A 24,099-nucleotide genomic window follows, 5' to 3' on the forward strand; every position below is an offset into this window, starting at 1 on the left:
TCCGGCTCTCACAACGAGGCTGCTTCAGGGGTGACAGGCTTAGCACCCCCTTCTGGTGCCTCCCCTGCTCCTTTCTCAGCCTAGGGGCCACTGGTCCCCCTTTCCCTCTCCCTTCCAAGGGCTCAGCTCTGATGAAATGCCTCTAGTCAGGCCCACAAAAAAGCTCCTAAGTGCAAATTTGCCTATTTTTGCCAAGAAAGAGAAAGGTTTTAGTCACGCAAATATTCACTTCATTTAACCTTTCTTTCCACGGAATGGCCTGACTTGGAGGAATGGGATAAAGGCCCCAGGACATTTCTATCTAGAAATAGAATATTTATGATATTGCTGACACAGCTTCCTGGCCCTCTGGGGAAAGGAGCTTTGCTGGCCTGAGCTGTACCAGATTTACCTTATTTCTTTTTTGGTCAAGGCAGAGGGCCGGATCCTGGGAATTTAAGATAATAGGGAGAGAGGAGATTTATTCTGCCCTAAAGGCAGTGGCAGCTTTTGGCAGGAGTAGGGGTGGGGTGGGGGAGGGCTGGGAACCTATAAAAGCAACAAAACCAGCCCTTGAGACTTGACATTCTGCTCCTTCTATGTGCAAAGCCTTCCCTGAAGGAGAGACTGGTTGGTTGGACATGGTGGTTGTGAAGGACTGGAACATCATAGTGGGCAGTTCTGTTGGGGTCTCTCAAGTCTGTAGTTGGACTCAATAAGGCTCAATTTTTAGAGGAAGGGCCCGGACCACTCTGCTTCCCAGGGGCATGAGGGGCAGAGGCCAAATCCTCCCTCACTCTGCCTTCCCTCAGGCCTAGGGACCACTGGGGCGCAGACAGCATCTAGGCCTCTGACATTTCTGCCAACATCAGCACACGAGTGAGGAAATCCCCTCCTGCCTGAGTCCTCCCTTCATTGCCTTTTCTCTGGGTGACAATGTGGGGATGTTGGAAATCTGGCCTGTCGTGTAATTCTGCGTGTGTGAGATGGGCAGACTCAACAACTCAGCCTTTTATATTCCTCGGTCACAGTCAAGTGCTTCCCTGAACTCAGGGAAAGAGAGGCAGTAGGGCTCAGTGCCATGACTTAAAACAAGAAAAACCCAGTAAAATCCCAAACCCCAGAAACCCCCTTTGTTTCTGGTAGTCCTTTAAATGACCTCATTTCTTCTCTGAAGTCACCCCATAAGGTCAGGAGGACAGGCCTCACTGGTGGATGGGAGAGTTCAGAGGGGCCCATCCAATGTGAGTGGGCTTCCAAGTTCAGGGTGGGTGTGGAACAGTTGGTAAAAGAAACAAAACCACACAACAGAAAACGTATTTTCACTCAGACAGACAAAAGATTCAGATGTGACTGAATTCAGATTCAGATTCAAATTCAGATTCAGATTCACATGTGACTGAAAGTTTCAAATGTGACATTGCTGGGAGAAGGCAACATTGCTAGGAAGTCTTGTCTTCTGGATGTTCTGCCGAATGCTCCCTTGTGGGAATCTGTAGCACAGCAGAGTGGTTCAGGGCATAAGGATTCAGAGCCCTGGGTTCAAATCTTGATTCAGCCTTTGTGTTACTGAATGACCTTCAGCTAGGCACTTCATCCCAAGTCTCAGTTTATGCGTCAAACAGATGTTTCGCAATCATGCCATTTGCAGCAACATGGATGGACCTGGAAAGTATCGTACTAAGTGAGGTAAGTCAGGCAGAGAAAGACAAATATCGTATGATATCGCTTATATGTGGAATCTAAAAGAATAACACAAGTGACCTGAATTACAAAACAGAAACAGACTCACAGACATAAAAAACAAGCCTATGGTTACCAAAGGGGAAGGGGAGGAGGGATAAATTAGAAGTTTGGGATTAGCAGATACACACTACTATATATAAAATAGATAAACAACAAGGTCCTACTGTATAGCACAGGGAACTATATTCAATAGCTTGTAATAACCTATAATGAAAAAGTATGAAAAAGAATACATATGTGTATAACTGAATCACTGTGCTGTTCACCAGAAACACATTGCAAATCAACTGTACTTCAATAAAAATAAATGAAGTATAAAAATTAAAAAAAAACAGGTGTTTTGTATGGATTTCTAAGAGTGCTTTGTACGGTACCTGGCACCTAGTTAAGTACTCAATAAAAAGAAGATATTATTAACATCCTAATGGATGCACAGTCCAGTTTTCCTAACCCCAGGTGAAATTCCAGTGAACTGCCACTTTTGATTATTATGATAATCACAGATACTATGATTTTTAAACATCTTCCCTTTCAAAAATATGTTTGCATACAGCTTAGCATAACAGTGAAGCCTCTGGAATGTGGCAGGCCTGGGTTCATGTTGTGGCTTCACCATTGATCTGCTATATGTGAAAATTTACCTCTTTGAGTCTGTTTCCTCATCAGCCTGGGCCTCAGAGCAGCTCAAGATTGTATTGGTTATGAGAACTGTACAAAAAGGGCTCCATTGATGGTCATCCTGATTAGGTCTGATTAAGTGCTGACTGTGTGCTCAGTGTTCTCACACCTCATTTCTCATTTTGTCAAGCCAATAATCGTATGAGGTTAAAAGTGTTGTTACTCCCATTTTGTGGATTAGGAAATAGGCTCAGAGAGGCTAAGTAATTTGTCTGAGGTTGTGAAGGAAAAGCCGGGCTGGTCTAACAAGATAACTCACAAGTCTAGGAATGTGAAGGAGAGGCTGGGCTGGGCTAACAAGATAACTCACAAATCTAAGTACTGGAATACTGATCTGAGTTCTGCTAGACTAGCTTGTAAATCTAGGTTAATTAGTGTTGGTTTGCTGTTCATGTTTTTTGCTAGCCAGCTGGGTTTTCAAAGATACATATCTGGCTTTGGAATGTTGGTTTGCTGCCTCCCTGCCTCCACTTTTGTGATGATGCTGCTGCTAAAGCTGTTCCATGCCTATTGGCCGAATACCCCAAGCTTGTACTTTACCCTATAAAACCTCATGCGTGCGTCTTGGAGGTGCTCAGATTGGAGCAGAAGCCCCTCTGAGCCCGCCGGCGTAATACATCTGAGCACTCCAACCCTCCGAGTGGTGCTTGTTTCTTGACTGGCCTGTCGTTTCCGTAACAAGGTCACAGAGCTAGTAAGTAGTATAAAGTAGATCCGTCTACATTGCTCCCCGCCTGAGCCCTATGCAACTTGTTTTACCCTAAACCCAGGGCCACTGTTTATCTTTTGGCATTTCTAGGTTTCATTCTTCCCTGGGTATGTGGCTGAGTCCTCAGCCAGGATGTCCAGAGTCTTCCTGTCCTTACCTCTGTCACCTCTGTCTCTTTCCAGGCTTGCATCCCGTATCAGCCTCAGGCATCCTTGAAGCCAGGGGCTGGTCATCTCTGCTTTCTCAGTGCTGGTGGGTTGCCTGGACCGTGGCACGCCTGTACTCTGTGTGTGTAAAATTAGTAACTGATGAAGGCAAGGCAGTGACCGTGGGTGTTTCAGGGTGTGAGTCCATCCCACGCTGTCTGCCTGCCTCCAGCCCTGTATTACCTGTTACCAACACACTGCCTGAGATGTCATGACTGTCTCTGTGGCCTGTGGACTCCACTTCCCCTGAGTCATCAGCACTCTGTGTACTCTTAGCTCATCTGCCTCTCCTTGGCAGGATGGCCCCAGGCCCAGTGCCTGGCCTGGGGTCCCACAACCTGCCTCCATCCTGTATACCCTTTGTGTGATACTAATTCACCCAGAGATTCCAGGCCATACAGCTCCCCAGGCCTCTGGGCCTGCTGTTGACCACAACCACACACAAGCTTCCAAGCATTCATGCTTTCATTCATTTATTCAATTTCCCTACTGATCTAAGTCCTCCAAATATCTAGATAAATAAGGAACTCACAATTAAGGGTAGGGTCTCTTAAACCTGGATATGCCTTAGAATCTCCTAGAACAATTTTTATAACTACAGATTCCTAAGCCCTGTCTGAGACCTACAGAGGTGAGTCACTAGGGATAGTAATCTTGTAATTTCAGGAATCTGTATATTTAAGATGTGCTCAGCGCAGCTCTGAGGCACAGCCGTTTTGGAGAACCTCTCCTCTGGGAGGTTTTCCCTGCAGAGCGCATACCCCGAGGGGGCATGGGAACCTGGGCAGAGTGCTGCTAGAGGCAGATGTTGCCCTGTCTCATCCCTTATCTTTTGTATTTGGTTCAATGGCCCCTAACCGTCCTGCAGTGCTTACTTCTTCCTCGAGACTCTTGTATAAAATTGCTGCCAACCAGTCTGCCCTGGGGACAGCGATGATGTCTGTTTTCCTCACTGTGGCATCCCCAGTGCCACACACAGCCTGGGACCGAGTAGGGGCCCAGTAAATATCTGTGAATGAATGAAGGAAGAAAGGAAGGAATTCCCCGTCCCTTTAGGTGCATGATGGGCCCCTCTGCTTGTCTTTTCCTTAATACTGACTAGAAGGCTGACTGAGAGTTCTTTCTTAACTCTGCGGCCCAGTGGGCCTCCCTCCAGCCCTGGCCTCTGTGATCCTGCTAGGACAAAGGAGAGTGTTTGGACAGGCGTGTGCCCAGCCCTCCGGGAAGTGTGGAGTTGGCCAGAGACAGAGATTGGCCTGGGCTGAGCTTCTGAGCCAGTGAGAGGCGGCTGGCACAAGGTTGTCATTAAAATGGTGGTTGACCTCCCGGCAGCTCAAGTGAGGCCCTGGAGCCCTCAGCCCTCCCCTGCCGGCCCCCTGGGACCCTCAGAGAGCGGCCCATCCATCACGGGGGTCCCCTGAGAGGGCCGCGGGCATTTTGCTTCAAGTCAGTGATGGGGCACTGTCTTCAGCACAGATCTTGTCAAATTCAAGCTGTCAACCGCACAGACCCTGAAAGCCTGTCACAGACCCTGGGGACGAGCGTGCGGTGGGCAACCTTGAGGGGGCTCTGCAGAGTGTGGCACTGTGGTGATAAGAAGGACAAATGGGAAGAAGCCACCTGGGCCGATAGCCCATTGTGCTGGTCCCTCTGTTTCTGTCCTTGAGGGACCTCTGGGCAGCTGCGCAGAGTGTGTCCCCCTTGTCCCCTTGGCCGTCTCTCACTGGTGACATGGAAGGGGGCAGTTCACGGAGTGCGTGAAGGACACCGACCGGCTGCCACTCAGAAGCTGGGTGACCTTGGGCAAATTACTTAAGCCCTCTGAATCTGTTTCCTCAGGCAGTGGTGAAAATTGCATGAGATGAAACACTACTAAGCATAGGGCCTGGCCCACAGTAATTGCTCAATATTATTATCTATTATTAGCATTTTTGTGGAGTTGAAGCCCAAAGCAGCTTGAGTTTTTTGCTGGTTTTCCCTCGTTTCAGTTAGTATTTCAACTCCACGTGGCCTCATTACATCTAGTGCCCATGTAATGATGAGTCTGCAGACTGGATTTGAGGGCCAGGTCTCCCACACAGTTGCTTCCCATCTTGGTCTTCAGGTGGTCTGCTGAGGGACAGGACAGGCCCGCCGGCCCTGTGTGTGGGCACAGCCATGCGGGGGTCTCTTCCGAGGGGCAGGGTGGAAGGAGGGGCAGCAGCTGGTCTGATGGATGGCTTGGCCCTCCTCAGGCTGGCTCTGGGCAGGGGGAGATCTCATCTGGGGCCGCGGGCAGCTCTAAATCTGGACCCATGAGTTGAAAGCGGAAATCATGTCAGCTAAAAAAGAGCTGCCTGAGCAGGCCATGAACCATGAGGAAGGCCAAGAGCAGCTGCGAACTCTGAGGAGTCTGAGGGCCCAGGCAGCAGGAGGCGCAGCAGCAAGACTGAGAAGGAAAGCTGCTCACGACAATGGCTGGGGGCACACACTGATGTGTGAGGGGCTTGTTTCTGCCCTCCGGCAGTGCTCTTTTCAAAGGGTCAGAAATGTTCTAGAGGGCTCCTTTGAGGGGAAGCCAGAGTCCCCTCACTTCACATCTGTGGTGACTGTTGGCTGCTGGGACTGATCCCAAACACCCTCCTCCTCAGGAGGAAATAGTCCTGGTTGGAGGAGACCAGAGGGAAACAGCAGGACTCTCACACCCTTGGCTGCCTCTTCACCAGCATTCATTAAGCTCCTGCTGTGTTAGGATAAGACAGAAAAAGTAGCAGAATAAGAGCTGTTAGCCTGACCCCTCCACCTCCTGGGAGGGTCCCTATGTCTTGCCAGGAGAAGGAGGTGCCCCTCTGGAGGGTGGTTGACCTTTGATCCTCTCCTGAGATCAGAAAGGGCAGCTGGGGGAGGGCAGCCAGAACCAAGCTGTCACCCAGGGGGGCCTTGAATTGTTGGCAGGGGAAACTGCCCTCCCAAGGAAAGGGCTGGGAGGTGCAGGCGTCAAAGTCAGCTGGTCAGCATGGGTTATCTGGTTCTGGAAGGGCACCACCTGCCTCCGCAGTTACTCAAAGGCAGAAGCTGCGTTCCCTACTGGCTCTGTAAGAAAGGCACCAGCCTTGTGCCTTGGCAAACACCAGGGCAGAGTGGATACCAGAGAGTGTGACCAGATGCCACTCCCTGTGTGCTGACAGTCACACAGTCTTGAGTCCAGGCCTGTGAGTGACATGGAAACTTGTCTATGCAGACATCCAAGTTACCCCAATTCCACCGACCCACAGAGCTTACCCAACAGCCCTGGGCTGCCTCTGACCCTGATCACATGAGTCATGGACCAGTCATTTTATTTCTTTCTTGGGGTCAAAGGGTTTACAGTAGGTTTGTGTTTCCCAAAATGTGGTTTTGTGTCCCACTGGCAAAACACAAGCTGAATTTAGGTAGTGTGTACATGAGCTATCTTAGGTATTTATTTTAATACTTATTAGGAAAAAACTTAATTGGCACATCAAACTTGTGGTTTCATGGTTATTATTAGTCTAAGAGAAGGCCAAATTTTTTTAAGTAAAAAAATGGGGGTCAAAAGAAAAAATCAGTTAAATATTATAGACTAGTGCTGAGCACGAGAACTACAGTGGGAACAAAAAATATGAACCACATATGTATTTAAAATTATATTTTAGTCACATTGAAAACAAAGAAACAGGTAAAAGCAGTTTTAATAATAGATGTTTTATGTAACCTGATATGTCTAAAATATCATTTTGACATGTGACTGGTAGAACCATTATTGAGAGGTATTTTGTATTCATTTTTGGTATTAAGTCTTCAAAATCTGATGTGTATTTTACACTGACGTCACATTTCAGTTTGACCTGGCCACGTTTCAAGGGCTCGTTGACCACGTGTGGCTTGTGCTTTCCATGCTGGTCGGTCTAGGTGACAAGCAGCCACAGCGACATCATAAAGGTGGCGTGTGGATTTCTGCCATCTAGAACCTCCCAACTCAGGTCTAACATCTGTGCTTCTCCCACACACTCGTTCTCTGCCCCGCTCAGAATTGTTCTCCTTCACTTTTGAAATTGAGGCCCCTTTCTTGCCTATCATCCCCTCAACCTTCCTCCCTTACCCAGCAATGTACTTCATCAGTTGGCCACCAGAAATTTCATGTGTGGAGGTTCATATTGTACGTGTCTGGTGAATCTTTTGTAAGAGATAAATCAGGGAGACACTCCTTTTGGAAACCAGATAGAAATGCCCTTTGGGTTATCCCTGCTGCTGTCTCTCAATCATTGGTCAGTGGCAACTTGCAAATCTGGGTTCCTCAGTGATGGTTCTGCCTTCTCTGATTCATTTGGCAGGTGGCCTGAGGGGATGTGACAAGCTCTTCTGCAAGTTTCTTAACCTCATTTGTTATCAATGTTTTATACTCGTCAGAGTTATCTGTGGAAATTCTTAAAAATGCAAGGGTGATTTTGATGCCATTGGATATGGGGCCTATGATTATGATTCTGGGCGTGTGATTCTGATACACATGGAAGTTTGAGAACCACTGCTTGAAATCTATTCCTACTGTGTATAGGCTGGTTATGGAGTGCTGGAGAACTCCAAATTGGAATTTCACAGGCCTTGTCTTTTCAGACACAAGCACTAGAAGAGGAAGTGTGGGCTCTTTCCATACCACGATCACGACAAAACTAATTGGAAATGCCCCTGAATTTGCCACAAAGGCCTGAGCATCAACCCAAAATTGCCTTAGAAGAAATACCTACTAAACTCTAACCAAACCAGGCATCAGCTCCCTGGGCCCTTAGTAACTATTATTTCCCAAAAGGGTTCTCACTCTCATCCCCCATTTGTTATCCCTGCCATTTTATCCCCTGTAATATTCTCCAGGGACCAATTAATATTATCTGAATGGAAGTATGAGTCATAAGTGGGAATGAACTTGTCCTGGATTGGATTTCAGTGTGTGTGCATGTGTATACGTGTGTGTGTGTACCCGTGCACAGGCACGTAGCATTACATCAGAGGGAAAACTGCCTGTACCCAGAATCTCAGTCTCATCAGGAAAGCCATCCTCCCATCCCACTCCAGGAATAAAGCCCTTGGGACTCATGGGTCCCAGATGGAGAGGTAAAGTGAATTCAATTCATGTGAAGGAGAGGAATTAGAGAAGGATTCCCAGGCCCAGATGCGATGAGCTAAGACTAGGACCCAAGAGAAAACAGGATCCTTACAGTAAGGGGAGAGAGAATTTAGATCCAGTAAATGTGTACTCTGTACCAGGTATTAATACTTGTTACCTTTTAGTGACCCTGTAAGGTGTAGATATTTTTAGCCCTATTTAACAGACTATGATGTTGAGGCCCAGAGAAGCAACTGTCCCTGTATCAGCTGGCAGGTAGGTAGTAGAGCTGGGATCTGAGTGATTGGAATGCTGACCCCAAAGCTACTGTTTTTCTCTAAATGCCAAGTGCTGTCTCAAGGTAGCAACTGCTCAGCCCTTTCTGGGTTCACTATAAACTGCTTGACTTAGTCCTTGGGAAAAAAACAGAAGCAAGAAGATGAAGTTAAACTACATCTTTGTTGAAGACAGACCCCTGTTCTGGATCCTTATGTCCTCAGAGGAGGCTGGCCCCTCTCCACAAGCATCAGTTTCCATGGTGCACGAGTGAAGGTGACCCTCCCAGGGTGGGTACTGCAGCATCATTAACTAAGTTCACATGACCTGGTACCAGCCAGGGAGCTGCCAGGAGGCGGATGGAACACACAAAGGAATATTGGAGGAGAGTTCAATGATAAAACCAGTTTACTGGGGCTGGGTAGGGTTAGGGAACCAACACAGTATGGGAAAGAACCCAGGGGAAGCTGTTACCACTATGAGCCTGGAGGAGCAAGCAGTGGAGTGTTTTCCCAAACCCAAGGAGAACCAGAGCCCTGGGACAGGGGCCTCCAGATAGGGACTGTGGGCATAGTTAGAGGCACGCAGCTCCTGCCAAAGTGGTGGTGGGTGGGGAGCAGGCAGGGGAATCAGTCCCCCAGCTTTTCTCCTCTCACCCTGTGATCCTGTGCCTTGGTAAATGGGACTCACCCGCACATACCCAAGCCTGGAGAAGGGACAAGTGAGTGCTGGCCATTCTTCCCATCAGTGGTAGCTGTGTCCTTTGGTCTGGGTCTTGCCTGATACTGTTTCTCTAGAGAATGAAGAGAAGCTCTTTTCTCTGTGCCCAAAACTAGTAGCAAGTGCTTCTGGAGATGTGGAATTTCCTGCTTGAGCAAAACCCAGTATGGTTCCCCACCCACGTGGTTGGCTGTGACCAGGTGCAAGTTATGAGGGTAATTCTTGTTGGGTTAGCGGCTCAGTTAAATGACTCCAAACTGGGCTATCTTTCTGCTAAGATATGTGGAGACTGACCCTGGATCAGGAAACTGATGAGCTTTTTATCAAGAGAGGATTTATGCTGTTTGCCGCATGTGGTGTCTGGTTGAAAGACGCACTGATTCAAGCAGGAAGCAGCATGATATGGAAGGAGAGCCACTGTGCTGATGATTTGCCATTGGCACCCCTACCTACCTCCAACCCCCGAGTCAGTCTCCTCTCTTTCCCACCCTGCTTTCTGCTCAGCCGGGGCTAATTCCTAAGGATTGCATCCATCACCCAGGTTCCCTTACCAGCTGCCTTCCAGTTGGGTTTAGCAAATAGGAAAACAGAGCAGGAGATCTCAGCATAGGAAGAGAGAAGTTGGCTTATTTCTCTGTCCTGAGTCTCTGGCAGTGGCTGTGTCCCTCCATCCCTACGGTTCCCACCAGGTAGCCATCCTTCAAGTCTCCAGCTCCCACTGGGCTCCAGTGATACAACTTCCTCCTCTTGTCCCTTCAGCCCTAGTGTGGTATGGCTTCCCACTGGTGGCTGGTCCCTGGGTCCCCACTGTCCTTGGTCTGTTCCCTCAAGCTGGCCCACATCTCTATCAGGAGTCCTCTCATTAGAACCATCTGTGATGGATTGTGACCTGCCTACTTGCTGACCTTGACTTATGGCCTCTTCTAATTAACCCCCTACCTAGCAGGTGCTCAACCAAGTATCTGGAATGGAACAGCTCGGTGGCCTTTGGGTATCCCAGAGGACATGACTAATGTTTTTATGTAAATACGATGTTTCTTGCTCTGTGTGTGGTGCACGTACATGAGTAAATGGGCTCTAACACTTACTTCAAAGATGTAGATATTCTATGGTAGATTTCAAAGCCAGGAGATATTAGAAATGGTTGTCAGTATCATGCATGACCTTGTTTTTCACTGGCCGTCGAAAGTGTAGTCTATCTTGGTCCTATTTAACCTTAGAAAGGTCAGAATAGTGAGGATTCACCCTCACTACATCTTGGGTTTACAGGACAATTCTAGACCTTCAAATATTTTTAAGTTTTTATTAAATCCTGCCCATTTTGGACTGAGGACTTCATCCCATTTTATACCCCCATGGTGTCAAATGAGGAAAAGGAGATATTAGGGTCCTGGTTTCTTAGGCCCTCAAGATGCCATTGTGCAGCCATGACACATTATTCCACGCCTTTCTCTCTGGAGTCTTCCTTGGTCATTGTCATCAGCATTTGGCTGTACTTGAAGTGAAGTTCACCGAAGGGAAAGTTGGCTTTGAAACTGCAGACTTATTGAGGTTAGAGTGGTTTCCTGTCCCCATTAAGAATCATATCTGTCACACATGTTGATAGATGATTCTGCTTCTCAGAGTTTTGCCTGATAAAAGGACATGGAGATATATGGGATTCCCACACCCTCCATTGCCCCCCAAGGAAATGAGTTATTCCCAGAAAGCTCTAGCGTCTTTAATACGGGGACAGAGTTTGGCTCACTTGCCTTAAAGTCAGCCTGTCAATCTGGCTTTGTTTAACTTCCCTGAGAAGCAGTACTATGGGAAAGACTGTTAAATGTTTCCAAAACATGTTTTGAAAAGAAGCCACTAGAAGGAGAAACAATTTGCCAAAAATAAGTCACTCACCCATTGCAGGGCTCTTGTTGTTGTTTGCTCTAAAGAAACGAAAACCCCAAACCCTCAAACCCAGGGGTGGCCCAGATTTTATGGGCTGACCCAAGGAGTTTCATTTAGAAGGACATACACAGAGTTATTTAGGGCTCTCAGGGTTCACAATGGAGACGAATGACGGCCGAGGGTACTGTGGTGGCAGGCTGCGTCACAGGAGCATTGGTCCTCGATACTCTCCCTTCCTTTCTCTCCAGCTGCCAGCTGCAAACAACTGCCCTCGTTCTCAGGAAATAACATAGACCCCTTCCCATTGATTTCAGTGTACTTCGCTCTTGTTCACCTCTCTGACTTAGAGTTCTGACTCCGCTCCTTCTTGGGTCCCCTCTCTTTGGCAGCTCTTTGGCCTGTCCTTTTGGAATTCAGCCCTCTGTTCTGACCCTCATCTGTGCTTGACCCCTAAGTGAAAAATCCCAGCTCCAGCCCAGGGTCTCTGGAACCTCACCATCTGGGCTCCCACACTCTCCCTGCCTCCACCAAATGTGGGGGGGGGGGGCTTGGGGTGGGGAAGGGTTAGCTTCTATTCTTGGCCTCAAAAACTATAACTGGTTCCCCACGATAAGAGAAATGTAAATTGAAATAATGAAATACCACTCACATGGACCAGATTAGCAAAAATTAATTCAGTCTGATGACAACAGGGATGGTGAGATGTGGGCATAAAGGAACTCTGGTGGGAGCGTAGAACAATGTGGCAATATCTATTGAAGTCGAAGATGTGTTCTTGCTAAGAAATATCAATTCAGCTCCAGGGTATACAGCCCAGAGAAACTATCTTATACGTGTACAGATTTGTGTTTGTGCATATATGTATGCATATACACATATGTAAACACATATGTGAACACATACGTACACACGCGTACGTGAACACATATATATGAACGTATATATGAACATATATATCCACACATACACAAAAGAATAGTAATTGCACAGCCCACAAACTGGTTTATGGAATGTGTTAATGGAAGATAATATCACTCTACACAAAAATTAATATAAGTGTACTAGGCTAACTTTTTCTCAAAATGTATAAATTCTAAAACAATGTTGAGTGAAAAAAACAAGTTATAAAAGGATATATGTGTGATATACATATACATAAAAATAGATGTAATTTATATTAAAATATAAACAATATGATTTTTATTAACTCATTCATATTTATTAAAAACTAAAACATACATGGGAATGATATAGGCCAACTTAAGGTTAACAGTTCCTTTGGGAAAGGAAAAAGGGAGTCTGAATAAATGGAACTGTATCTGGACATTTTTATATCTTCGAAAAGAGAAAGAGAGAGAGGTCTGAAGCAAGATTGGTAAAATATGTTTAATCTTGGTGATGGACTTATAAAAGTCTAGTTTGTTATTTTCTTTATTCAGCATGATTGAAATGTTTCTTATTTACAAATTTAAAACAATAAGAAAACTACTTCTCAGACTTACTACTGTCTTAGATAACTGATGCTAGTTTGAGGATTCACAGAAATATACTTTCAGGTGGGGAACAAGGTCTTTGGGAACATCTTGTCAACTTCTGTCTGGTTCCAGAATGTCTTCTCTGACTTGTCTATGGCCTAGCCTTGATGCAAATCTCCAACCACCGGAGCTTCGCCCCAGTGGAACTCTTGGAAAGTTATTCCTCCATGGAAATCAGCCTCCTGCTGGTGTCAGGCCATTGGTCCCAGTTCTGACCTTCCACCCTCAAGATTCCCACCACAGCAGACCTTGGAGCTGCTAGGAGTCAGGGACCTGGGGGCCAGCCTCACAGGGGAGCTAGGGAAGGAGAAGAAGCTGAGGGGCTGGAGCCAGCCACCCCCAAGCGTTCCTCTTTGGAAAGGCTGGCTCGTGAAGGGACTTGCCAGGACCAGACCTCTGAGAGGAGGAAGCCTGGTTCTCAGGGCGAAGATCCGTTGATGAGCAGCAAACTGTGCCCCTGTGTTGCTTCCTTCCCAGGCCTCACTTCCCTAAATGCGGGCACGTGAACGGTTGCATTTGCCTGGTGGTAGCACCCTGGGATCTTTAAGGCCTGGCCAGCAGAAGGGTGGGATCGGAGTCAGTGACTCATGGGGACCATCCAGGGTGCCCTCCTCTTCCCCATCTTTTGTGAAGTCAGCCGGAAAAGGAGGTCACATGCCTGATTCCCCTCTGCCCTGGCCAGCCTTAAAAAGAAAATCTGTCACCAAAAATAGCTGCTTCTGATTCTCCTGTGTCCTCTTAAAATGTAACCACACTCTTGTGTCTTCTTAAAATGAAGCCAAACTCATGACTGACTAACAGGTAGAAAAGATTTGTTTTTTCCAATTTTCAGTTAGTTTTAATTTTTTTAATTTTTAAATTTTTTTATTGAAGTGTAGTTGATTTACAATGTTGGTTTCAGGTGTGCAGCAAAGTAAGTCAGTTATACATATACATACGTACATATGTATCTTTTCAGATTCTTTTCCATTATATGTTATTACAAGAAATTGAATATAGTTTCCTGTGCTATACAGTAGGTAAGAAAAATATTTTATATGCACAAATGAGAACCTGTTCTCCATATTGCAAACAAAACATTGACTCCCTTAATTCTTCAGGACCGCCATCTGTGTACTTTTGGTGAGCTGGGTTTTTTAAATTAAATTAAAAAAATTTTAGGTGCTTTTTTTTTTTAAGGAAAAAATGGTAAAGGATTTGGTTCCCCAAAATTAGCTGCTAGGGAGAGATCTGCAATTAGCTCAACTTTGGCCTAATCTCTTTCATTCTAATTATTTTGGAATAAGAACTTGAGATTGCCGAGAACAGCTGTAGGTTCTTTCTCAGTGGTGGCCTCAGTGAAGTAGGGAGCTATGTGATGGTGCAGTGGCTGTAAGCTTGGCTGCCTGCTGGTCCTTGCCTTACCTGGTCTCTAGTTATAGATTCAATTCTGGCCATCAGTGATTTGTCACTTTGTTGCCTGTAGGATCGCCTAGGAGATTTATTAATGGGAGCCAGGTCCCAGGTGCACCTTAGACCAACGGAGCCAGAATCCTTGGGACTGGGACCCAGACATCTGTACTTTAAAAAAAGCCCCAGGAATATATGTATGTATACGTATGACTGGAACATTATGCTGTACACCAGAAATTGACACAACATTGTAAACTGACTATACTTTAGTTAAACAAAAACCAAACCAAAACCAAAAGCCAAACAAAAAAACCTCCCAGGTGATTCTCAGCAAGCCAAGGGTGAGAACCAGTGCTAGGCCTTGAAATATCTGGGAGGTGTTCTTAGGGCCTTGTGAGAAAGTGCAAACACCGAAGATTTCATTATGTGAATAATGACATTAAGAAGAGTTGAGGGCTCAACACTGGCCAGGCACTGTCCCAAATATTTTCTGTTGATTATCTAGGTAAGATTTTAGAACAGCATGTGAGGAGGTAGTTTATTTATACTATAGAAGAGGAAACTGACCTTCAAATAGGTTAAGGAACTTTCCCAACATGATACAGCAGAAATGTGATTCCAGGGGCCCTGACTTCATAAGAGGATGAACTTGGCACTGATGATATTTACTAAGGTGGGAAACTCTCTCTCTTTCTCTTTCTCTCTGTCTCACACATACACACATTTTCAGTAATAAGAGTTTTTAAAAAAGGTCTTGCCCATCCATTTCTTTCCAGTTGATATACAGACATCTGAATTCCCAGGGCACCACAGTTCTTAAGCTTTCTGAATATGAAAGTTTCAGAGTAACACATGAAGGCTGGTGAGGCATCACATCTGGTTTTTCGGTACAAAGGGTCAGAAGTTACTTTCATCACTGCCCTCAACTAAAGGACAGAGAAGCCAGTAAGCTGAACAGCCACTTTACTTCTAGAAGACCTGGAAAGTTGGTGACATTTCTTGTTTTCAAGATGGTACCATGATGTAATGCAAAGGACGGGTGAGATCAGGGTTTGTCTTAGTTTTTCCACCTATGAGCTGTGCAACGTTGAGAAAGTCACTTCCTCTCTCTGGGCTTCCTCATGTGAGAAAGAAGGAAACTGAACCAAATGTTTGCTAAGAGGGCTTCCAGCCCTAACTATGATCCAAGGGATAAATATCATTAGAACAGCCCTCCTGATTCTGAGGTCTCAGCAGACTTCTCTGTTGCTGTAGACCCATTTATTCCTGTTTGAGCACCATATTTGCAGGACTGATTTTCCCAAGGGACTGACAGCCTTGCTGACTTGTGAGGGATCCATCTTGCCTTGGAAAGTTTGCATTTGACATCTGGGAAGAACCCTCTGCCCCAGCCTAGGGAAGATGGATTGGAACTGGAAAGGTGGCTAGGTGAGCGTGGGATCAGGTCAGAGGGACAGCATCAGGAAACATTCCCTCAGACCATGTTGTGGATATTGACTGCCCAGTGACCATTCCCACTCCCCAACAGCACCCCAGTTCCCTTCTAGGGATGTTTCTCTCTCTCATTGTGTCTAGGCTTTGGGACTGATTGGTTCAACACATCCCCTCTTATGTTAAAAGTGAAAATCTCCTTCTAATGGAGCCTTCCACTGAGAAGGAGGCATGTGACCTCAGTTTGCTCCTCTGTACTCTCTCCCCCAGGACTTGGCTTCTTTTATTAGGAACTGTTTATTTTCTGTCAACCTACTTCCATTTTAAGAGTTTGTGGAAGAACAGCTTAAGGCCACTCAGTGGTTGTTCTGACCCACTCAGTGGCCTGAGCAGTGGGAGATGCAGACCAGTCTTCAGTGGTGGGCTGAGCACTCCAAGCTTCAGTAGGGATCTGCTGAATAGGCATTTAGGGCATCCGCATGCCTTCAGACCAGTCTGCCACTTCAGGTTGAGTAGCCGTGAACTCAGGGGTTAGAGCCATCCACTCACACTGTAATCCCTCCTTGGTCACAGCCTTTTCAGCTGTGACCTTCTCTTCCTTTTCAGTCTCTCCAGGATGTCTCTAGAAGTAGAGATCAGGCATGACCACAGGAGATGGTGCTGCGCATGCTCAGAACTTCTGGGTGAGCATCCACCACATCAGACCCACTGAGCGAGCTCCCTTGTTGTTGTACGGGATGGCAGTGTTCATGTAGTGCGGGGGGGGGGGGTGTCTGTGTGACCCAGAGCGATGGTAGGCAGGTTAGTGTAAGATGCCTCTGTGAGAGGCTGGTGCTCAAGTCTGGAGTCAGTAACTACCCAAAGTCTCAGCTCCCGGAAGGCTGCCTGGATCTGTTTAGTGAAGTCTCCAGGTGTGAAGTGGCCAGCATTAGGGGTGGTTTCAGTGGCCGCAGCAAACTTCAGCACAGCTCTCTGGCCAGTACTGATGGAGGTTGTGATACTGACGTCAGCTGGGTTTTCAGTGGCAACAGTGGCACCAGCTGCCAATAGAAGCTTCTCCCAGGTTCTCTTCAGATTTATGATTTAGATGCCATCACTCTTCCTTTTGTAGATGTACTGCTTATTTGGAAGTCAGGGTTGGTGCCATGTAACTAGATTCCTACTGCAAGGAATTTGAGGACACCCTCCTCCGTCATTCTCAGGACATCAAGGGCTGAAAGTTTCCCTTTAAGTTATGATGGGAACCCAGGACAACACCATATGGACCCCTGTCTGAGTAGCACAGAAAGGAGGGCTTTGCTTCTAGAACAGGAGTAATGGTTGGAGTTGATTTGTACTGGGGACAGAACCCAGGTGACGCTGAGTAGTAGCTTCTATGAGCAATACCTTCAGGGATGGCAGGGGTCTCATCTGTTCCAAGCCTGGTTTGCCAGCCCCTGTGTTAATCCTCTATACTTTTCTATATGTTTTCCCTTCCAATAAAGCATACCCCACCCCACCTCTCTTTTGTTCCTAAAAGAGTCCAGTGTCGGCTGCTGTGTTGGAGTCAAAAACTTGACAGAAAGCAGATCCTGGTTAGACCTGTGGAGCAATCCTTACCTCACACGGGGTACATACTTCTAATGATGAGACTCTGTCCAGCTAATTGTCTCTTTCCTCTGGAAGTCATGGGTAAACACTGCCAACCTCTGACCCAGCTGGTTTTCCTTTGTCCGTGAATTCTGCCATCTTTCTGTGTATACAAAACCTTCCCCGGCTGTACACAGAGCAGCTGATTGCTTCTCCTTTTTCTAAATCCAATTGTATTTCAGTCCTGTCACATTGAAGGGAGTCTTAGGTGTTTCCAAACTCCTCAGGCACACTGGCAGAAACTCTTTTAGGTTTTTGTTTCCCCCTTTCTCTTAGTATAATCACTCTCATCCATTGGGCATGTATTTTACCAACCTAACTTTCCAAGGGCAATTGCATTTCAAAGTTCTTGGAAATTAGCCTCACATCCATTCCTTGTGTACCATCTAGATGCTTGAATTTGACTTGAATTGATTAATAGCTTTGAAAATTCTGTCTTCCGTGATTCCTCACTCTGAAGAGGCTCCTTTGTCCAAGCTCATATATCAAATCTTTATTGTACCCTATGTCCCCAGTGACAAGCTAGAAGATGCAAAGGTATATGGGAGGCAGGTTTCTTGCCTTTAAAGGTTTAAAACCTATCAAAGGTGAGATTTGTGTACATGAAATAATTAGAGAACAACCTATACCTCTGAGGAACACCCCCACCCCAGTGGCCTGTGACAGTGGTCTTCAAATTGTGTTTCTGAAGTCCTCCTTGTTGTGTGATGCCATCTGGGGGGATAGCTGGTGGTGGGGTGGTGAGAAGAGGGCCTGACCATTGTTCTGTAGGATGTCAATGGAACAGACACAGCTGGGAGTTCCCAAGGCTGAGCTGTCTGCCTTTAGATAAACACAATAATAAGTGACTGGCAGTTTTGCCAACTTGCAATAAGGACTCTTTCTTTCCTTGGAGAGAAAAGATTGTATCTGTCATTGAGAAGACCCCTCTGCCTGGCACAGGGAAGGTGGACAGGAGTTGGAGGGTGGCTAAGTGAGCATGGGGGCAGGTAGAAGGCAGAAGGATGCCCTCAGAGGACATTTTCTCAGACAAGGGTTTGAGGACCGCAGGATCCCATCTTTTGCTGATATACAAGGTCATTCTTGATCTCCCCACAGCTACAGATCCAGACCCATGTCCCACTGTCCACACCTCGGCTGGGGACTTCAGACTCCTGGGCCTCCGTGTGGCCTGGCCCTCCCCTGTGCAGGTCTGTCTGCTTTGTTTGCATCACCAGCACCCCCCAAAACCATACCCCACCTCAGTGACAAACTCATTGAAGATGGAGACCATGTTTTATCTGTATGGGCCCCACAGTAACGAAACGAGGGCATGGTACACATTTGTTGAGTTAAGAACTGGATTTCATGATGCCATCTGTTCGCATCATCAGAATCTGGAGATGAGGAAGATCATTCCTGGCTGGGGGTCTGGGAAGGCTCCTTTAAAAAAAAAAAAAAAAGAAAGAAAGGTCTGGCTTGTCTTAGGCCTTGGGAAATGTGGCATATTAAGATTCCTGGAAAGGCAGAAGGAGGGCATTTCAGGCATGGAAAGCATTGCTGAGCAAAGGCTCAGAGCCGGTTTATGAGTATTCCATAGAGCAGTCCAGAGCTGCAGGAAAGAACTGACAAGAGACCATTTAAAATATACCCATACCTGGACCCCACTACAGACCAAGTGAGTCAGAGTCTCTGGAAGGGGTCTGGGCCTCTGCCCTTTATCGCTTCCTTAATGAGTCTAATGTGGAACAGGGATGAGGACAGTCCTGTGACTCTCAAGTCATAGAGAAGGAGTGTAAGAAGGGCTGGGGTTTGAAGAATGCAGACTCCTGACAGAATCTCTTCCATTTTGGGCCAGGAGCTTTGGACTTGAGCTAATGCATATGAGGGTGCTTTCACCCTCTGGTGCTTTTCATGTTTTGCAAATGATTTTTTATGGCAGGTCAGTCAGATTGAGGGAAGGGAGTGGGAGGCTTGGAAAACCATAGAGCAGGATGACACAAAGTTCCAGGAGAGTGGCCTGTGCTCGCTGGTGGGGAAGTAGAAGAGAGAAGATGAATCCAAGAGACACTGAACAGGAAAAAATTAAGGAACATGGTGGGATGAGGAAGTGAGGCCATGTTCTCTAATTCTAGCTATGGAAGCCATGATAGAAATCTCCCTCTATATGGACAGTCCCAAAGTGATGCAGGCGAGCAAGTAAGGGATGGTACTAGGTCTCCACACCCATGCTCCTCCCTCCCTCATGGCTCCTGGGTATTAGGAACTCATTCCTTCTTTTAAACTGTCATTGCATTTTATTTCCCTCATTTCTTCCTTGAGAAGATTCCTAAAAGGGGGATCTACACTGATGTCCTTACTCCCTCATCGCTTATACCCTCTCTAACCCCCGACAGTCTGTCATCTACCCTCATTCTCTCTTGATGGTCCCCCGTGGCCTCCTACTTGTACCAAAATCCAGTGACTTTTTTCCAAGCCTCATTCCACGCCCCTCTTTGTCTATGTTTAACTCTTTATTAAAGCTTGACACTCTTGGCATCGGGGCCAATGGATGTTCCTGGTTTCTTCCATTCAAGTGCTCTTTCTCCAATTTGAATTTTCCCTTCCACCTGTGCCAGATTGACCTAGGATTCATCCTTGGGCCCTTTCTTCATTTTTACTCTGTTGGCCCCTCTCAGCTCTTGCCCAGATTTCAGTTTTTCATTTCCAACAGTCAGCAGAATATGGTCCATCTGGATGTCCCACCTATACCCCATACTCACCGCCATTGCCATCAACAGTGTTCGCAATGTCCGTTATTGCTTAGAAAGTGCTGTGCTGCCAATGATTCCCTTGAACTCCGTTGCCCTCCCAACCCTGCTTATTTCATTCTTCTCTTTCCCGAATTTGAATCTTGGCTTTGTTACTTGCTAACTGAAACCTCAGTTTTCCAATCTTTAAAATGGGGATAATAATACCTGCGTCATAGGGGTATGTCAGCATTTAACAAGAAAATGTATGTGAAAATGCCAAGCGTGCTGTCTGTCACAGCCCTACTTCTCCTTTTTCCTTGAAGGCAAGATCTAGGTTTTGTTTTGTTTGTTTTTTTCTCTCTCACCCTCAACGGAAATGCTCCTAAAATAATAGAATGAAAAAATTCCAAACACTAGAAAGAGAAGTTGCCTAAGTGATGATTTGAGTAAATTTTGAGGAAGTGACAAATTTCAACTGAGCTAGGTCTGAGCTTATTTTTCCTTTTGAGAATCTTCTCAAGAGTCTGAGGAAGCTGTAAACATTTTGGGCGAGATGTTGCTGGAAGGGTCTAACTTTTGACAAGGTTGGCTCAGTGTAATGTACAAAGAAGGCAATATGAGTGCCTTTGCTATTGGTGGCTTTGCGTGTCAAGGTGAGGTTCTGTCTTATCAAGGGATATCAAGTGTTTGTCAGCCTCTGAGAAAACTTGATGGGATGATTTTCACTGTCTAAGCTAGTCTACTAATATCTTGTCAATTTTGATTTATGAGTTGTTTTAGGTCTGTGAACTGCTGGGCAACTCAATCCGTGATTTGCTACTTGGATTCTGCCTCCAAATATTTGGGGTGGGGAGGGGGTTGTAAGCTGATAAGGTCCTGAGGAATATGGTCAATAATCAGATAGTCCCCATGACAGGGCTATAGGGGACTTGCTTGTAATATGATCTAGCATACCATAAAAAATTACCCAGCCTTGAGACCTAAAATGCATCTAGAATTGTTCTGGAATATCATCTGGCCTTTCTTTAATGCATCACTTTTAATTTACCTTAATTTACAATAGTGGTTTAGAACATTGTAATCAAAGCTTGTTGGATTTGGTTCCAGAATTGCAAAGAAATCATCTGATTGTTTTGTTTGAAATTCTTTGGTAGACATTGTGAAGGTATTGGATCAAGCGTGGTACAAAGTGAGAACATGGACTATATTTATATATATTTTTTGCTTTATGTGTGGGAAAGCAAAAGACAGTTTTCCAAATACATCTTCACTAAGCTTGATCACATTCTGTGATTATAGTTACTCATTTTCACAATGTGGGTGAATGTCCAATGAAATAGACAAGAATACCTGGTATTGATGACCAATGGACTATGGAGATAAGGGAGCAGATCACGTCAGAAGAAGCTGCAATTTAAGTTCGGTTTCGGCAATCTTTGTGCTTCCTTTCATCAAGAGGCAAAATCTGTTATCTCATCCCTTGAATCTATGTGGCCCCGTGACTTTTTTTTTTAAGCTCATAAAATGCAGCAAAAGTTGTACAGCTCTGGGGCATAATTCTTGAGAGGCCACATAGCTTCTGCTCTTGTCTTCTTGGAATGCTGCCCTGAGTCTGCTGCGTGGAGAAGCCACATGGAGCAGAGATGAGCCATCCTAGCTGAGGTCCCCTGGACCCACCAGCTGAGAGCCAGCCTCCACCTGCAGACAGAGGAGTGAGGCAATCTTGGGCCATCTGAGGCAGTCCAGCCCCAGGCAAACTCCAGATGACTGCAGCCACATGAATGACCTTAGATGAGATCAGAGGAAGAATCGCCCAGCTGAGCCCAGCTCAGATGGTTCACCAGAGAATCATGAGCAAACAAGAAAAGCTTTAAAGGTTGTTTTCAGCCATATAATTTTGGAATTGTCTGTTACGTAGCATGGGTCACTGAAATAGAGGAGAAAACTGAGAAAGCAAGCAAATGCTGTTACTCTTAAATGTGTACTAAAAAAGAAAATTTAAATAAACCAGACAGTGACTTAGTAAATCCCAGACGTTTAGAGCGGAAGGGACTTTGGAGGTCCCCCCTCTGACTATTTTGATTCCTGACACTGCTTTTGTGGATCCCTGTTTTGCCAGCTGGGTGACACGAGCTGCTTTTGAGGGCTGGAGCTGGGTTTTATGCTTCTTGGTACCCCTCCAGAGAGTTCAGAGTCCAGGTCTTACATTGGTTCTCACTAAATCTGTATTGCTTGCTGGATTATGCAGGAAACAGCATGAAGGCCCTGAGGCCATGAGTTCCCAAGAGGTGTGACCCAGGGCCTGTCAGCTGCTTGGATTTGTTTGTAGTTTAGCTTTGTTAGGCATCTTACATATTCTTTTTTTTTTTAAACCACATCTTTTTCTTAAATTATTTTATTTTTTTTTTATTGAATTATTGTCTACAATGCATCAATTTCTGGTGTACATCACAATGTCCCAGTCATGCATGTACATACATATATTCATTTTCATTAAAGGTTATTACAAGATATTGAATATAGTTTCCTGTGTTATACAGAAAAATTTTTTAAATCTATTTTTATATATATAGTGGCTAACATTTGCAAATCCCAAACTCCCAAATTTATTCCTTCCCACCCACTTTCCTCTGGTAGCCTGAAGATTTTTTACTATTTCTGCAAGTCTGTTTCTGTTTTGTGGATGAGTTCATTAGTGTCTTTTTTTTTTTTTTTTTAGATTCCACATATGAGTGGTATCATATGGTATTTTTCTTTCTCTTTCTGGTATACTTCACTTAGAATGACAATCTCCAGGTCCATCCATGTTGCTGCAAATGGGCATATATCCAGAGGGAACTCTAATTTGAAAAGATACATGCACCCCAATGTTCACAGCATCACTATATACAATAGCCAAGACATGGAAGCAACCTAAATGTCCATCAACAGATGACTGGATAAAGAAGATGTGGTATACACAATGGAATACTACTCAGCCATAAAAAAGAATAAAATAATGCATCTTATATATTCTTGTGGGAGTGTTCAGAAGATACTGGGTTTGAGTTGCTATAGTGTATATAGTGTATAGTGTGACTACGCACATTTGTAGGTTGGTGCCCAGGAGGTCAGAGAAGGCAACCTTTAGCTTTTTAGAACCACATTTTATGTAACTATTATTATTTTTGAAAATAGTGGTCTTATTCATGCCTTAGTCCAAACAGATGGACTAAGGCATTCCTGTCATCTGTATCCATAAGGGATACTGAATTGAAACTCCAAAGTCTGGTTGGTTCAGAACCTAGAATCCTAGGCTTTGGGAACTTTCCACTAGAGGGTCCACTAGAGGGATCCAAACTGCCAGTTACCATATACAGTTAAGGAAAGTGTGACAGTCATCAGCCTGAGGGTGGTTAACAGTAACAGTTCTTTGAGATTCTTGCAAAGTGTTTTAACGTTTCCAAGAATTTACACAGCATTTGACCTTTGCTTGCTGCAGAACTGGGGGAAAGAAGGGATCACTGTCTTTATTTCCAGGAAGAAAAACCAAGGAAGCCAGTGCCAGTCTTGGAAGGAATCCCTGGGCCTTCTAACCATCAGTTCAAGTTTTGTTCCTACAGACCAGGCCATCTCAAGGACCATTAGAAAGGGGCTTTGGACCTTGTGACTCTACTACATACCTAGCTAATTGTGTTATACTGAATCTGGGATTTTGATTCTGTTTCTCTGGCAGACATGATATGCACTGTCCAGATGTCCACACCAACCTTCAAAGAAGGACATGCTGCCCAGCCATGAAACAGCCTTTAGCACTGAGCTCCTTCAGGGTCAGTCTCTGCTGCTGGGAGCTACCTTGCCAAGGTCAAACCCTTCCTAGGACAATCTGTATCTGATGACCAAGCAAGGAGGGTTATAAGTCCAGCCATTTGGCAGAAGACCTAAATAGACATTTCTCCAAAGAAGAAGTACAGATGACCAACAGGAACATGAAAAGATGCTCAGCATTGCTAATTATTAGAGAAATGAAAATCAAAACCACAATGAAGTATCACCTCACATTAGTCAGAATGGCTATCATCCAAAATCTACAAATAATAAATGCTGGAAGAGGTGTGGATAAAAG

The 24,099-nt window shown here is 45.5% G+C and overlaps 1 pseudogene; it reads right to left on the bottom strand.

Moving 5' to 3' along the window:
- Positions 1–15,898: 15,898 nt before the first annotated feature.
- On the bottom strand, positions 15,899–20,030 carry LOC116152908 (small ribosomal subunit protein uS2-like; annotated as a pseudogene).
- Between the last annotated feature and the right edge of the window lie 4,069 nt (positions 20,031–24,099).

The sequence above is a fragment of the Camelus dromedarius genome, chromosome 4 (assembly GCF_036321535.1).
Source record: "Camelus dromedarius isolate mCamDro1 chromosome 4, mCamDro1.pat, whole genome shotgun sequence".
Classification (NCBI taxonomy): domain Eukaryota; kingdom Metazoa; phylum Chordata; class Mammalia; order Artiodactyla; family Camelidae; genus Camelus; species Camelus dromedarius.